We start from the raw sequence: 18,388 nt of genomic DNA on the forward strand, positions 1-18,388 counted from the left end.
GTAAATAGAAAGATGGGTGTGTGTAAATGTTGTTGTTTTGTTGTTGTTGTTGTTGTTGTTTTGTTGTTGTTGTTGTTGTTGTTGCGTTATAAAATTGAAGGATACAAGTATTTTCTTTTTGTTGATCCATTTCAACTATTAACCTCCTAAATAACGGTAAAAGCTTCCAGCTTCCAAGGCTTTGAGATCCAAGAAGAAAGAGTTCTGCGCCGGTGTCCATTCCTTTCTATTTAAGCTTATTTCTTCCTTTTTTCCCTTTAGCCATAGATCCTATAAACCCCGGTAGCAAATTATTACTCAATAAGAATATAAACAACAAATTCTATTCCGTGTGTACAAACCACACGAGTACGCGGCTAGGTCGAGATGATGAGGTGTTGGCCAACTGATTAGACTTGTCCCAAGACTGTCGGTAAGCTTATAGATTAGAATATCAGACTGTCGCGTTGAGGTGATCGCAATTTAAATTGAAGCAACAGTAGGGGGCCTTGGCCTATACTCTGGCAGGCTGATGCATAGATCGTTGGTGAACCAACCAGTAACTGATGCCGAGAAAAGCCGAGCGATCGGGGTCAGTCAATGACGAGTTCCATTACATTATAAGGTCACGGTGAAGAGGCGGAGACTGTTGAGAGAAAATACGGTTCTTTTTTTTTTTGGAAATATCAAAGACATCATAAAAAAATTATGTATTTCTTTATTGCGTAACGCTCCCTACTGTACAACCAGAGATATTGCGGAACACTTGTCTATATTGCATATATGTTACGACACTGATCATACAAGTGAAAACACTAATCGTATGTCGTGAAATAATGAAATATATCTGATTTTATAGTTGCTAGCCATTTCCAAATTAGAAATCTGCTAATCCTCACTGTACGATGACCGTCATAGGGAAATTAAATAAAAACGTTCCAGCCTTAATTATGGACAAACAGATTGCCACTAGCAATGGATATCATTCAATCACAGACAATAATGTTTTAAGAAAAGAACAACGCTTTTATTCACAAATAGAAAGAAAACTTGGGTTCACATTTCACGCATTGAAATTGTTGTGTCCACTTCTTTGGCACAAAGCCTACGTCAACTCTACATACAGTTACTGCGTCTTTGATGAGAACACAGGGTACTGCGGACATTATTCATCTTGCAGTTATGAATATGATCAATAAATGTCAATTATTATTTTTGTTCGTTATACAAGCCTTACCTGTATCGCAAGTGTGCCGATTACTTTGACCCTCGCTATGTCAGTAAGCTATAGTATTTCAAAGAAAAAAGTTCCCATCTCTTAATTACCCTCCCTAATCCCCTTCATTAATTTATTCTGCCGATCACCGACGCCGCAGAACAAATTAATGAAGGGGATTAGGGAAGGTTATTAACAGATATGGACTGTTTTCTCTGAAATACTATACAGAGATAGCTAGGATAAAGTAATAGGCACACACTAGACACAGGTATGGCTTGTATAATAAAAAAATGAATACTTGACATTTATTAATCGTATTGACGACCTCAAGACGAATAATGCCTGCAGTACCCTGTGACGAGAGCTGCTACCAAACTTTAATGAGGGCGCTATTGATATGACGCCAAACAGATCATTATAAGCTCGTACACAGCGTTTTGAATACAGGAAAGTTAAAAAAACACGACGCAGTCACCTCGATGACCCCGAGAAGGAGATGTATACCAAATAGAAAAGTTTGAATTGCTTCTCAGGCATAGTTTGCAAATAGTTAACATGTCTCCATGGTAACATTCAAATGCGTAAATAAACCTCTCAATGGATGTAACAGACCTTGGTGCGAAATACGGTATACTCTTTGGTTGGCATGGTGACATATGCAGCTTAAGTAGTCTTCAAACTCAAAATTGTGATACAGTAACCATAGTAACGTACACCTTAAAATAGCTCTGACCGAGTTGAAGTACGAATTCTTATCAGAATTCAGCAGCGAATTGACAGACGAGTGAAATTTACATTACGGCCGAAATGACGGCAAGTTGAATTGTGACGTTTAACCGCCACCTTTCCCCTGGGCTGAAATACAACACTGCAAGACTGTTTTCAGTACAGTTATGTGAAGACGGTCGGTGTCGACCGTTAGCTACCGATAAACGACTATGGAATGTTGTATGTAAACTTGTATTGCCATTAACACTTTGCCGGTGAGTATACAAGCAAGCTTTGATTTTGATAATAAATTCTAACACGATTTAACAGGGGGTTGGAGTTTAAATGAGCAGAAATTTTTAAGTGGACACTTTCATGAAAACGTAAACATTTTCAAGTGGTTGTGACACCAGTGAAATATTTCTTTCTGAAATAATCACTCAACAATGCCGACAATAATCTAGAACACAGATGTAACTTTGTTTTCGTCACCCCTGTCAGCTTCTTCGGACCCTATACATAAATGGATGTGTCCCGTTGAGCGACCTGTATCTATCTGCCGAGTGCTTGGGACTTCACAAGAGTGACGTCATCAGCACTGGTCGTAGTCCTGGAATGAAGTTGACAGAAATATGGAGGAGAAGGCAAGACGACGAAGACAACGACAACTTGCCAAGGAAAGAGAAATAAAACAAAGTAAGTAAATAATCTTACATCAATTGTTGCAATAAATTGTGTATTGACTTGTATTGCTGTGCTTTGAAAGATAATAAAGGTAGATTGTATCGATTGTCGATTAGTAGGAGTGTAGTGTAGTGTCTGTGGATGTTTGTTATCACTAATCCTCATGCAATACGTCTACTTGCTAAGACGTTATCAGCGATTCATATTCTATTCTAACCATTACGACTAAACAACCACGGACCAGTTCCAGAATATTGAAAATAAATGGCTTTTATAAACGTCATGTTTTTGTTTTTAGACAGTGAATATTAGGCATACTTTGCATAATTTGGCAAGCCAATGGTTCGATTAGATGCACGCATGTCTACTTGTTTTCAATTTGTCAAAATTTCTCCCTCAACTGAATTCAGAATTTTGCATATTTATTGGATTATTCTTGCAATTTATCTAGCCTTAATCATAAAGAGGAAGATTACATTAAAATTCGCTTGCAATGATTTATAAATAGTCATTAGCAACCGTCACCAAGGCAACCATATTTATCAGAATAATATATCCATCATATCGGTGCTAGAGTCTAAGAGCGATTTAACACTTACATTACATGGGCACTGTCAGTGATACGTCATAAAGAGTTGTACGAGCGCTACACTTGCCACCAAACATCTGAACTATGACACCAAACAACACATCAGAACTATTACTCTACTGGGATTTACACGCTTACATACAGGCACACACATATACAGATGCACGTACACATATACAAACATGCACCCAAATAAATGCATAGTGTGTAAAACACCATCCATTTTGTCCTCTCGCATTTTGTTGTGGGATTACACAATTCCCACCAGTTTGTGGGTGTGTCTGTGTGTCTAAAATCGGAAAATAACGAAGCCATTTGTCATACTAATTATTTGATCGCAAAAGTCTTACGGGGCATCCTGACACATTTTCTTTCACCAACGTCACGTTTGCGTTTTCCTTCGTTGACTTTTAGTTTTCACAAATAAAGCATGTTTCGTGGTCAAATTTGTTCTTACCTGTTCCATCGTTCAAGGCGTACGGGATACTGTGCTTCATCGACTGTTCCATGGTTGGTCTGAACAAACTCATTAGGAGTACTACAATTTATCGGCAGTGTTATGATCTTTTTTATGCAGACTTGAATTTTTTGTCCTTTGCATCGTAATTACGGACCTGAAATTCACAGATAGAGTTCGATGTTCTTTCATACACGTTAAGTTTTAGGAGGATCGTAAATTATGACAGGTGTTGGGATCAAGAGTTGCTAAACATAACTAGCTTCTTCATCTTTGCGTACGTATACTGGCTGCGTTTTCTGGAAATATTGAACACTTCCTTTTATCCATCTTACATGATCATTCTGATCACTCGTCGCGTCAATCAACATATTTCAAAAACTGACGAGCCATCTACTTTTTAGTTGCCTACACCCAATGCTTCGATTTTAAAGAGTTTATTTGAACACTGTAACATGCATAATAATTCCATCATCAAAATGGACGCCTTTGTTTCAATCAACCAAGCTATGGCAAGCAGCTGTTATGAGACAACTAACTCTTTCAGAACGTGGACTACAGCAGCAACATATTGATTAAAATCCCATGTATTTCAGAGATGGTTGCGTGAACTTTCCGCCCTCGCTTATTCTTAGCTGTACTCCTTGGCTGATTGTGTCATCAGTCGTTCACCTTGGCTGATAGCATCGGCTCCTTTGTTTACAGTATCGGCTGATGACAGCAATAAACAGCAAAGAAGAAGCAAAGACGGATGGGTCGCAACAAATATTGTACACTCAGTAACATGACATGAAGCCACAGAAAGAAGACGGCTTTCGATTTATAATCATCGCCAAATTCTGTCTTTGAACTACTTGTCACTTGGATTCTCAGATGAATGTAAATCAAAATTACTGTTGTATATCTGCGGTGAAAGAGAGGACTGGTGCATAATTGGACCTGTATTTTAACGCTTAGAAGTTATTTTGAATATCATTATAGTTGAATTAAGTTTTCATAGCATATCGTTGTTTAAGTTAGTGTCTATAGCATATCATTGGGGGAGTTGGTGTTCATGGCATATCATTGGTGGAGTTGGTGTTCATGGCATGTAATGATTGTTACACTGTCAAGATCATCTGTCATGAGTTGATTGTCTATATTTTCAAATTGGACCCTGTCCATTTTCAACAAAATGGTCTGTCGATGTACACGCATTCGTAAACAAACTCATCGACTATTCTTGGCTATGTTGCCTGTCGAATTGCCATGGCAGAGTCAGCGTACTGATATTTGTCCCTGCTATGACAAAACAAACTTCGGTTCCTGCTGGGTGGGAGACTTAGCCGAGCAGTTTTGATCGCTATAGTATGTCGTGAGTTGAAACTCGATCGAAAAATTGCCAATGCTCTTCTTGAAATAATGTTGAAATACAATGAACGTGTCTCGCAAAGCTCAAAATACTGCGGAAAATGTACGTTGTTATTGTTTACACATGGAATATTGTTGTTGTCATGACAATATTTATTTGAAAGAAACAATATTGATTGTTATCTTATGAAATATGTAGACGATACTGACAAGTCACCAGGCATTTCGATATGACTTCGGATTTGAACAAGACTGTGATATGTTCAGATCAAAGACACAGCTGGTATTATAAATTCAATCCTCATGTTTCTCTCGAGTCTACGGTCAAAAGTTGTCGTCTGCGCCTACTCTTCTCGTATTCGATACCTAACCTGCGATGTCGGCGTTGAATTATCCGTTTAGTAGTCGACAATTGTCAATAAGATCAAGTATAGTCATCCGATGAAAGGCAGCGATTCTCGAACACTTAGATTCAAGAAAATTTACTTCAGGGACAAAAATAACAATAGAAAGGCAGTTTTCCCCAATCACCCATGATACAGCTGTTTCTAAAATGTTATGCACTTGTCAAGTGTTTGGCGTGTTGGGATTGACAGTCGTAGCCTGGCATTGCCGAGCAATGCTACTACGTTCAATGGTATTTGATGGGATTCATTGGATCAATTGTTTGTCATTATTCATTGGATCAATTGCTTGTCACGGTTCATTGGATCAATTCATTGGAGCAGCTGTTGGTCATTTGAAAATGCGTTCTGCATTACTTGTAGGCAAATTCAGATTTCAAGTTCACCGTCACAAGCACAAAATAATACTGTCTGATTCCCTGACGGCTAAATTTCAATAAAGTCTTTCGAAATATTCTGATCACGTGACATTCTAAGGTTTTAATTGAATCTTTGAAATAAACACGGCCAGGTTTCATTTCATTGGCAAATACCGTGATCTATAGTTACGGTATGAAAACGGATGTGGTGTATTTGAAAACTGTGAAGGATAACATGTCCATTTCTCGATGATCTCTAGTCTGTTAATGCATTTCTGATTTTAAAATGGTTTTAGCTTTCAATCGTAAATGACGTGTCGATTTCATCTCTTAGTCACCATGGTAACGATGTTTTATCATACAACTTGATTTAGTCTGGATAGCATTTAGCTTTCCAATTAATCAAGTCAATACGTAACATGAATTATCGCTGTTCTAGGAGGGGTTATCGGACTCACTGATCGAGATTTAAGGTTTCCTACTAAACAAACTCTTGTTCAAAATACAATAAATTATTTTTATCCTTTATTTCGAGAACTACCTCATGCAAACACAGAAAATGTGGAAAAAAATGAAATAGCACGATCACATACGTTTGCTATGATAAATAATATAGGACGATAAGTGAAAAGTTGTAGTGTCCAAAAATTCATAAATTGTGTTCTGGAAGATGTTAAAGTATCAACTTTAATCCGGTCATCAAATCGGTGACACCACTGCGTCAAACGCCAGTCATTTAGTCTCTGCCATTTTTCAAAATGTCTGTCGCAATTTTACGCTACTTGATATAATTATTTTATCGATGAGAATAATTACTATAAATGAATACTGTTTGGGGTTAAAACGCCTGGTTTTCCGGCGTTATCTTACAGCGGTAATTCCACTTTGTTCATGGTTTCAAAAATGATATGTGGCTGTCTAAAAAGTTAAAACAACCGAATAGATTTGTTGAAGTGTAACGTTTTACCGTTTACAAGTAAAAGTGAATATTTTCTGCCTTGAGAACCTATACAGTATTCCCAGATAAGACGGCTGTTTTTACTCAAAAATTACAGGACTCTTTAAAAAACACCGCTATATCAGTTGACTCTAAAATTGTATTGTATTACCTCGGTTAAAGAAAACGGAATTGTTGAGGACTAAGCATTGTGAAAACACAGACAGACCCCTTGCACTGAGTTATGCATGCACACGTTCTGTGTGTGTGGGGTCATGACAGAACTCTCAAAAGACGATATAGGCGTATCAATTACATAGTACAGTTGTGAACATAGCGAGGCCTCTGGACTGGCATTGTACGTGCTAAGATTAAGTCAATAAAACGGTGTATAGCCTTTAGTGTCGTGTTACATTTGTTCGTCGTGTTCAGATTGTCCACGCTGTTGTTGTGTCGTATAGTGCTGCTATTCTCGTCTATTGTACGACCAAGGTACAACGGCAATCCACATTGTTGAATCCCAAAGTACACAAGCTTCAAATTCACACGGTCTGACGGGAAGTTGGAGAGACAGAGTGGGTAATTAAGATCGAATTTGTTCCGAACAATCGTCAACTTTATACTAGAGTGTGACGTCACTTAGTGTTTTTTGCCAATATGGAGACGATTGGTACACCGGAAGACGGTAGGAGCAATGACTCGGGTTAGTGTTCGAAATCTTTACCTCAGTATTTTGAGTCACAAATCACTTCATGCAACTGTGGAAGTAGTGCAATTATGTCTCTCTGATTTGCATCTGAGATTAATTAAACGAATCACAGAAACTATTTTGGAGTGAAGCTGGTTTCAGCACAGTCCCTCAAAATATGAGTGGAAGGACTGTGATGGGACCAGGTAAAACAAACTATTTGTGTAAACACCGCAATTTGATCGGTGGGCAATTTCAGCGCTTTGAAACAGATCTAAATTCTCTGTGAAAAGATTGTTGAAGACAGTTGATGTCTCTCATGAATTTTTGCCTTCAAGTATTGACGACTTTTTAAAAAAAGAAACTGTTAAGCCACTTCAGGTGTTTGTTATTCATACAGATTTACCATGGCAACGAATACTATGTTAATATCAAAACAAAAGGGTCGCAGAATGCGAGATTAAATTGTATTGTTCGGTAACTGGCACGTCACTTATCAATTTGTAAAGTGTGGTCATCGTTGCCAAGGATATGTAAAAATGACCATAGAATGAGAATCCAAACCAATACCACATCCACGATCCGTTCTCTGTGAGACATTGTGCTCACTATCAAACACAGACTGGCACATATACATGCTTACAAACAAATCTACTCAAAGATTCCAATCTTGAAGGAGACTGCATACGTTCTCGTTACCTTGCGACCAACGCAACGTTCGCTGTTAGAGTACAGTCAAATGAACGCTGATAAATTAAACTTGTGAGCTTGCCAAGCGCTGACAGGTCGGCTGTGTTGTTGTGAACTTACATAGAAACCGTTGCAGCTCTCCGTCACCAGGTTTGGCTGCTGATTGCGGGATTAGCTTTGGCGTGATACACCTGTTTATCGGATATTCACAGGGTAAACTTTTCATATTAGCAAATGTAGTAGAATCTAGACTGTCAGTAAACCTCCACAGTTGAAATGGTTCGCTGTATTTTGCATCTGATCATGAATATGACTGATTAAAGTCGATAGTCTGATGTTGTTATGAACATCGTTGTTGTAAATAATAGTGCTTTTATTGCCGCCCTTCAGCGTGACAATATTTCCGTACAGATCAAAGTTGTGATATATACAGTGTCATGAATGCTACAATATACGAACTCGATATAATTACACAAACAAACAAACTACTTCATATTTCGTCCGAATATATTTCAATATTCAAAGCAAAACACGATTGGAGGAAATTCCATTGCTTTGATACACACGGTCTTATTAATTTGTCATATTCGAATTCTGCTCTTTGTACCAATCGCACAGAAATCACAGGGCACCTGCCGGACAGCGAAGCTTACCAAAATCATGGTAATGGTCCTTAAACGGATGGGATTGTCAATGGCCGATAATGGCATAATTGCAGTGATATTGGCATAATTGCAGTGATATTGGCATAATTGCAGTGATATTGGCATAATTGCAGTGATATTGGCATAATTGCAGTGATATTGGCATAATTGCAGTAATGTTAGCATAATTGCAGTGATATTGGCCAATTGCAAATCCATGGAGATTATGTTTTATCATAGGAAACTTACGACCTGTAGTTGGGGCGCCGTACAATATACAAGAAAACAATAGAACATATACAAAATTAGTGGTAGTAATAATAGTAGAACTAGTCACACCCTGTAAGGCTTTACCTTATAAACCCCAACCCCCATCCCACCAAGTTTTCTCAATATTAAGCGAAGCACTACCACGGTATCTGTACGTATCGCGGAATCCATAACGAACGCGTACTTGCCGACGGCGACCTGGTGTAGTTGAGGCTAAACTGTTTCATGGACTACGGGTGCCTGTCGAAAATCGTTTGTTCCAGTATAAGCATATCGTTTTACTCAGTGGAGGAGCTGTCTGCTGAGTTTGGTTGATTTCTTATCAGTCATCAGACAATAAAACACAGGACTCTTGTTCAGGTAAACACCAGGCATGTAGCAAACTGCTCAACTAAGTTGCCGGGTAATTAATTTGGTGTATCGAATATACCCACGTCAGCCGTCAGCTGTAAGAGATTTCATTGTTACTGCAAGACATGAAAAACAGTCATCCACACCGCCATGTACGCATTAACCACATGACGCCTTAGAGTATAGAGTGTCTTTCTTTCTACTCCATGTTGTCATGGAGATTTATAGTCCATGATGTCTGAGTCTGCGATCGGATGCCATGGTGACTGCGCCTCTGAACCGATAACTTTGTAGCGGGTGAACTGTCTATGCTTAAATTAAGACACAAACAAATAGAAAGGCTTTTGTCAGTCATCTGCCAATGAAAAAAATCCAACTTCTGACACAAGTGTTAGGGGCAGCCAACAAAGCTATCCTACAACATGGCTTTTGTAATAGTTACAGTGCTGGACGAGCGGACAATCTTTTCCCGTATCAGCGGGCTTTCTCAGTTCTATGACTCAACGGGTGGAATGGATATCTGAATAGATCATCCGTCGTACGAGGGCTCTCCCACACTCGCTCGCCGGAGGATGGGGTTTGTTCTGCTTCCATTTCAGTATGGTTTGTTTGTTCTCAGAAGTGTGCCGATGGGCATGATAAAATAGTATGCCAAGTAGGCAGCGGGTACTGATATATTTCTGTGCTTAGAGCGTAGGAGTCGTGCTTTGCTGGTCATAGTGAGGTCACAGTGAGGTCACAGTAAGGTAGGGGGAAATACAAGACATTGGCAGCGTTTAATGCAATGTTTTGTTCTCAGACTGTTCTGCACTTTCCGACGTGTGTTATTATGCAATTAAAATAATTAACCGACCGTTTTTTTATTCTCTTAAGTATTTATATTTTATTATAAATATGGTAGCATAGCATATATACGTGTACACACCATCTGTAGCTGCCATTGGCTGCCCCTGGAACATGTCGTACAGGTGTCATTCTGTGGAATGTGAGATCAAAGGACAAAGGCCATGGAATCATGATATTTACAGCTACTGTGTAACCCGGCACGTACAATGGACAATAACAGGTTGCTAGGATACCAGTCAATCAACCTGTCAATTATTTCTTGTACCGATTTATCGATCCATAAATCCATAAATCAATTAAACTATTCCATTATCAATCTATTCTACGTTGTTAAAATAAAAGAAAAACTCCGATATGATTTCCACTTCTTGAGTTCGACCTCTTTATGGGCGCATATATCAGATATATCACGGTTTGTGTAACTCTTCATATATATCAGATATATCACGGTTTGTGTAACTCTTCATATATACATAAGCCGATGTGTGGCGTTCCTGTACGGCATTACTGAGAGACCGAAATAAGGAATCGATCATATTGAACTTTCCGTGCAAACTATCCCATGATTCATCGTATCGACCTTCATCCAGCACCAGTAAGACTCACAGCGCGTAATCGGAAAAACGAATTCCACACATTGTGATGATTACCGTAGCTTGTTTGACAAGACGTAAGTTTTTCGGAAGAAATACAAGACCGTAATGATTATGAGTTACAATAGAGACAATTGTTGTTATTTTCTTTATTACTTTACTGTTGATAATTTATTTGGTCTTACCTAGGTCAATATTTTACTTGGTGTTAATACCTTGGTCCGTATTGACACGCTCTAATTAGATTGCAACACATTCTAACACTGTTACGTCACAAAGCAAGGACTGATCACTTCGTCAAACACTGTCCTCAATGAAAGTGTTACACAGAATGGCGAGTGTTTATTCTGTTGGGCGTTTTCGAGCGTTTTTTGTTGATTTTTATCGTTTAATTTAAAATGAATAGTTATCTCAATGCCCTAGTACGAAGTTAATCGAATCTCCAATAAAAGTTTGTAGGACCAGCTGCAACGTGCCAAGACATGATAAAATGAATTCCAACGACCAATAGATTCACATCTGTCGAGAGTGAAATAATTAAGCAAATATCAACATTTCTCCTTCAAGACTCAAGCTGATGTCAATAAATTGTATATTGCGGAGCGTTGTTTGAAGTCTAGGATGACGTCATATTCAAAAGACTGTCTCACTGGATTTGAAATTTGTCCTGATGATAGCCCACGATGTCGTTCGGACACGGTCAAAAAGTCATAGTCAGACAAAGCACGGTATACTTGAGCCAACGTAAATAATCATCCAATGCGGTATATTTGTAACTTACACCTGTTCTTGCTTTGAAAGATTTATCAATATATCCTTGAAGTTAATTGTTTTTAATCTGACGCATGATGAAACACGTGATCTCATGCTGACAACAGCAGATCACGTGACAGTACACCAACACCCGACGACTGTTTTTGCTATCAATGCTACACACTATCTTTTTCAAGCGTTTTCATTCAGCCAATGTGAAAGTTAATAGCTTTGACCTTCTGAAACATTAATCATTTTTTCCTCATTGATATCACTCATCAACGAAGTGACACTCACCTGTTTGTTTGTTTGTTTTCTCAGAACAAGAACTGAAGAAAAAACATCATTTGGACTTTATGAAGAAAGTACACAGACACTATTCTAAACAACTCAATGCATGTTTGGTGTCGCTCAGCAAATTTGACAAGGCTATCAAATACTTCATCAGAGCACTCAAGTCACTGCCTTTACAAGACGATGAGAAGATTACATCACTGAAATTACTGGAGGAAAGAATAAATAAATGCACTGACGATCCCAAGGAGTCAAATAGTCATATTATCATCGATGCTTTCTTCCAAAATATCAAGAATTTTCGAACATTTCGGCAACAAGTAAAAATGAATATTTATATGACAATGAAAAATTATCCAGAATCTATGAAGACAGCCATACAGAAACGAACCATGGGGGAACTGGAGGTGATGATGAACACATGGTCAACTTTGACCTCGGTGACCTTTGACATTTCCAATTTAGATCACAGCAGTGTGGATGATCATTTAAAATATTTCGAAGACGAACAAGAAATGAACATGTATCGCGGAATTTTAAGTGTTCTGCCAAAACTAGCCGACATGGCCAACAGGATCGATTTCCTGTTGATAAAATATCAGATGTAATATTTGACCTGTAAGGCTGTATCGGCACTCTCTTACCTGGAAATGCGAATGTCATGTCTGGTTTAATGAATGGAGTTGACGTTGACGATTTCAAGTTTGCGATTTCAAAACACAAAAGCAACTGTATATTCCGTACAGAACTGCAATTGTGTGTTCCAACATACAGATCATGTAATATTTCGTCTTACAAGCAGTCTGCAGCAAATAAATTCGGTGCACTCGGCGAAATATGCCTTATTGTCGAATTAGTCTTTTTAATTTGCAGCATTATGAATACAGTATGATGGACAGTACCAAACAGTGATGGGCAGTACCAAACAGTGGTGCACAGTACTAAACAGTGATGGGCAGTACCAAACAGTGATGCACAGTACCACACAGTGATGCACAGTACCAAACAGTGATGGACAGTACTAAACATAATGATGGTTATGATAATTACAATGATGATGTGTACATTATATACTGACAGCATAAACATACGACTTTACTTTTCGGATATTATTCGGAAACCATATTGAAGGAAATAACAGAAATCTGTATTCAGATAAGCAAAAGACCTTTCCAAACACTAGCATACTCAACGGGGTAGGATTTTAGCACACGAAAATAATACAAACATATTATTTTATATAAAAAACGCAATGTTCTTTAAACAATATCTTATCTTTTAGAAGACGAAACCCTGTTGTTGACAATTGGAAATAAAAACCTAGAAAACAACCTTCTTTCACTGTTGGTGTTAAATTAGTTATAGTCTGAGTATCATAGAAACTGACAGGTACAAGATTTTTATAACAAAACCTACACTGGTATGAAATTTGTTTGACATATTAGTGAATAAAGCACCTCGAGAGTGACAGTGAAATCTGTTGCAAGGCAATAAAGATGATTATAAATAGAGGACAGAAGTGCCCAGCAGGCTGTACCATTATTTTTAGGGGTGGCCGACAGTTGTAAGGGGCTGAATACGTGTGATAATGGAAGGGTAGGACCGGCAGTAGTGCGATTATGGCAGAAGTTGTTTTAATCATGGAGCTACCAAGCTCAATGTTTTAATTGTATATCGCTTTTTGGAGGATTGAAAAAAGGTCATAGGTCAGTCTGTTTCTTTCCAATTACTGCAAGAATACCACTATCGCTGAAGGCAAAGTGACCAGTGACCATCTATTGAAAAATTTGCCATATTTATTTCTGAAAATGTGAAAGACATTCACTCCATGCAATTTTTTTTGTCTTGTAATGTCTTTTGTCGTTTTGCAGCCCACTTCACACATTCTACAACAACCTTTTTAGTCGAGGAGAAACCCTTTTTGCCAGGAATAATACATATTCGTTTTGGCACCTTTCTTTACACATTCTATTACAGCAGCACTTGTTAGTACAGTTGAACCACAGTCCCTCTATCCAGAGGGACTGTGGTTGAACTTAGTCGAGTAATGCCACAGTACACACAGTTGAACTTAGGTAAACGCCTCTGTACAATGTGCATTGTAGAAAGTTCTAACGACTTTAAATGACTTATTTGCGACTTATTTTAGATATTCCTCTTTCTCTTCTCGAGATCGAAAGGATCACTTCATATGTTGCAACGATACTTTCAACTTACACGTGAAAACAAAAGAATAAATTTTCTGTAACTCCTGAGCAACATCGTACTCTCGCCGTGTCTCGCAACTGACGAGAAGACGAGGGGGTCATAGGTTATCGGCAGTATGCATTATTTGCATCGCTTCGTTACGATTCGCCATCATCTGGCGAATATCTCTGCGTGGGTCACTCATCGAATAACGGAGAAACCTTTAAATAGATTTACTACAAACTCATCTGTGATCCGGAGGTATACGATCATGTCTTCCCCGTCGAAAGTATGCATTGTCGGGTCGGGAAATTGGTAAGTATTAGAAACTGTTGTAAAACCAGAAAGACATTATATTATTATAATGTTAATCGAGGTGCTGTCAAGCGTCCCAGTTGTGAGGTTCCTAAACGGAGCTGCGCTTCTTTGTCCAAGCGTTGAATTTGAAAAGGGAATATAGCACGTCCTTGAAATTGCTGAATAACCCATCAGTTACCTAATTGCTCGTAACTAGAACAATGTAGTATGCCATCGGGACGTATCAGTGTATTTCAGCAAATGGAGACGTAGAATTCGACGATGACGAGAGTTGGTGATATTACATGTGAATTGGATCTGCCATTGTATAAACTGCAGACAGTGGTTTATACAGCCACGTGTCACCGTGCATGTACGGGACCTCATCTATCATGTGAAATGGTCAAAATTTGACGTGACATTTGACGCCTGGTCAGAGATCACACGATCGCATGGAACAATGAATTTATATCAGTACAATTTAACTAATAAATAATAATGACAGACCCTGACCTGCATTACCACTGGGTACATGAATTCTGATCGGCGAGTTGAGTCCTCGCCTTCTAGCCTAGATTCCTTTTCCGTCCGCTTGCCTCCGTACCTCCGTCCCCACGGAGGCAAGCGGACGGAAAAGGAATCTAGGCTATCGCCTTCAGATATGTAATAAAATACAGTATTACATGTATTGGATGTATACCAGTGTAAAGTTTGTAATATAATATTTCACAACAAATCAAACTTCGTCATATCAAAATAAAGTGTCAATTATGTCATAGTTTGGAATTATCAATTGAATTGCTTTGATAGAGTCGTTTCAAATGTCAGAATTGTCAGATACTTTTTTAATTGCCCCATTGGATTTATCAACTATGGTTATTTTAGCATGCTTGTTACTGGTAGTAGGTCTACCATGATCATTGCAACTGACCTCTGACCTTATTGTGGGGCTGAGTCAATGAACTAACTCAGAGTAACATTGGAAATGTAATTTCCCTGTTCACAGTTGATGGGGTTGTTGATAAAATATTTTCAAGATACTATTTTTGTCTTGCAGACACTGTAGTTGGCCGATTAAATCCAACTATTATATGACTCCAACTATTACATTTCATCAATTCACATTACAAGCCTGCCAGTTGATCTGAAGATTCACTTCATATCACAATACAGGATCACAATGCATTGTCTCCCAGATTGCATATGCCCTGCCATGGAGCTAGAAACAGAGCTCCATGGCCTACAAACCGGTAGTACACAGTAAAAATGTTCATTAAGAAGTGTTCAGTGCTGATTACTTTCAGCTTGTCCTGTAACTTTCCATTGTCAAGTCAAATGCTGATAAATTACATTCAGTGTGACAGTTTTCGGACGACCTCAGTTTTCAGACATTTAGTGACATGCTGTTAGTTACACTCACTTCGCTCCGTATCGATAGCGTTTTACAGGTCTTGTGACCTCATATTAAAACAGGTGACACTGTTGTCCCGTTTTCGATAGTTTTTTGGTATAAGCTATCGAGTTCGCTACGAGCGGCGGTCACAAATTGTCGTCTGATACCGCGTCAGTGATACTGTCAACATACTGCCGTCAGGTCAAAGTAACTGAAATTTTGACTAAAGTCCTGATTTAGCATTGAATATTGAATGTCGGGGAGAATAATGATTTTGAAAATATTCTTTCCATTGTTTTCTACGATTGCATGTAGTTTCAACGAAAACTGCGCAGTTGTTTCGAGAGAAAAAAGTGCATTTAATGAACGTAAGAAGTGTACAAGTTTTCGGACAGACAATATTTAGCATGTGTAAACGTAGTAAGTGACTTACCGCGTAAAAGCTTGACAGGTAAATAATTCTATACGATGAAATATACTCGCTATTTTTATTAAATAATGCCTGTGCGATTTTAATACAAACAAAATAGCAATGGAAACAATTATAAGTAATACTCACTGAACAAACGTAGCGAAGTTAGCCACACCATACGATACAAGGTGCCGAAAGAGACACACAGAGACAGCCCGTGTCCGATATCTAAGCGCTATACACGTCGAAATATAGTTGAGTCGTCCATGGATTAAACATAACTAATTATCATGAAATATTCTTATATACAGTTTTCTAAACACATCGAAATTAAAAATCGGTGGTTTGAAGTTTCAAATTATCAATACTTAGCTCCTAATCACATTCCAAACACAACGTCCGATTTCTGGGATTGCAGTCCGATTACTACGCCATCGACATGGGGTCAAAACTTTGGCAACTTTGACCCCGAAATACCACTCCCGTCGTGTCAACTGAGTTTGAGGATAACCACAATAAAGTTTCGAAAGGTATGGTAATAAGATTTCGTATTGCTGGTCATTTACGAAACGACTTTGGGCGAAATTTACTACCCTGTCCGAAAAATGTCACACTGAGTGTACTTATGAACTGAATAGAACACCAAAATGCAAATTGATATGCAAATAAGGCCAAAATAAAAAATATATGCTGTTCCGATTACCCGACCTACCCAATTTTATCCTCCGACCCTAGACTTTTTTGAGCTTCATAAACCAGAAAGTAAGCATAACTATATGAAAAAACATGAAACGCATGAAATCACGCGATTTTATTTTATTTTAATAGTTTGATATTCAATTTGAGTGTGTTTCATGAGGAAATTATTTACTGATAGTTTGTTTGAACGCGTACAAAATGCACATTGAGAATAAAAAAAAAATTGAAAAAAAAATTCCCTACCTACCTACCCTATTTTTGAAAACCATGTAATCGGAACAGCACATATTTTTATATTTGGCCTAATCAAACACTAGTTCTTTGAGACATAAGTATTATTATTATTATTAAGCATTTTTATAGCGCCATATATCCACTAATGAAGTGCTCAAAGGCGCTTTGACATAAGTAAAAAACTCACAAAATTTTTTTTAACTCCGATATTAAAAAAAAGAAACACAAAAGCAAATAAAACGTGGACAAAACAAAAAAAGCGTCAAACATTGGCTAGATTAAAATCCACAGACGTGTTTAAAAAGATGAGGCTTAAGCAATCGTTTTAATTATCCAGGGAAGTGCACTGTTTGATGAAAATCGGCAGGTCATTCCATAATTTCGGTGCAGCGTAGCTAAATGCACGGTTACCAAATGACTTGGTTGAAACTCTCGGTAACTTCAACATGAAACTATTCTCAGAGCGGAGACATGGAACCTGTCGGTATTTGGAAAGAAGATCACACATGTAAGGTGGTGCACTATTGTGAATTATGCGAAATGTATGCAACAAAATCTTGAATTCAATGCGCTTGTTGACCGGCAACCAGTGGAGCTCGCGAAGGACAGGAGTGACATGATTGAACTTCCTGGTTTTGGTGATTAGGCGGGCAGAGGTATTCTGAACAAGTTGTAGCTTATAAATACTGTTTTGAGAGATTCCATAGAGGAGACTATTACATGTTCTGGCAGTGAGTGCAGGCACTTTGTTTGAGCATGGAGGTTTACCTCCATGGTTTGAGATAACACTGCATGTATATTCTGTTGTTCAGTTCAAGCTCAAGGTTAGTTATATCATAGGGCCTCGCACAAAAATCCGTCCCCAGGGATAGGGATGGGGGTACTAGGGTGTCTAAGCACAAGGATCTTATTGCTATGTTTTTTCTTTATTTAATACGTTTGACTATGATATGTATCCCAAACGCATAGTGGATAGAGGTGTACAATGTAGCCATTGAAGAAAAAATAAAAAATGTCAGATTTTTAAACCCTAACAACTTATTTATATTTTTTTATATTTTCTACAAAATTAGTTTCATATGAAAGACAATTATCTCAGCTTTCTGTTGATATGAGTGGTTATTATGTTAACGAAATGAAAATTCAAGAAAAATTAACTTCAATCCACGTGATCACGCACGTACGCGTGCGGGACGGCAAACTGAACGCACTCTACAAAATCACGGATTGCAACGATGTTCTGTATCTCCCTTCGCGCTCGGTGTTGGATTGGCAAATAGCGTTGTCAATACGATTACCATGTTCACAGAATTCAGAGCTGCCGATTCGTGTGTTTTTTTCCTTTCAACAC

The sequence above is a fragment of the Ptychodera flava genome, unplaced genomic scaffold (genome assembly GCF_041260155.1).
Source record: "Ptychodera flava strain L36383 unplaced genomic scaffold, AS_Pfla_20210202 Scaffold_94__1_contigs__length_393698_pilon, whole genome shotgun sequence".
In the NCBI taxonomy this organism is placed as follows: Eukaryota; Metazoa; Hemichordata; class Enteropneusta; family Ptychoderidae; genus Ptychodera; species Ptychodera flava.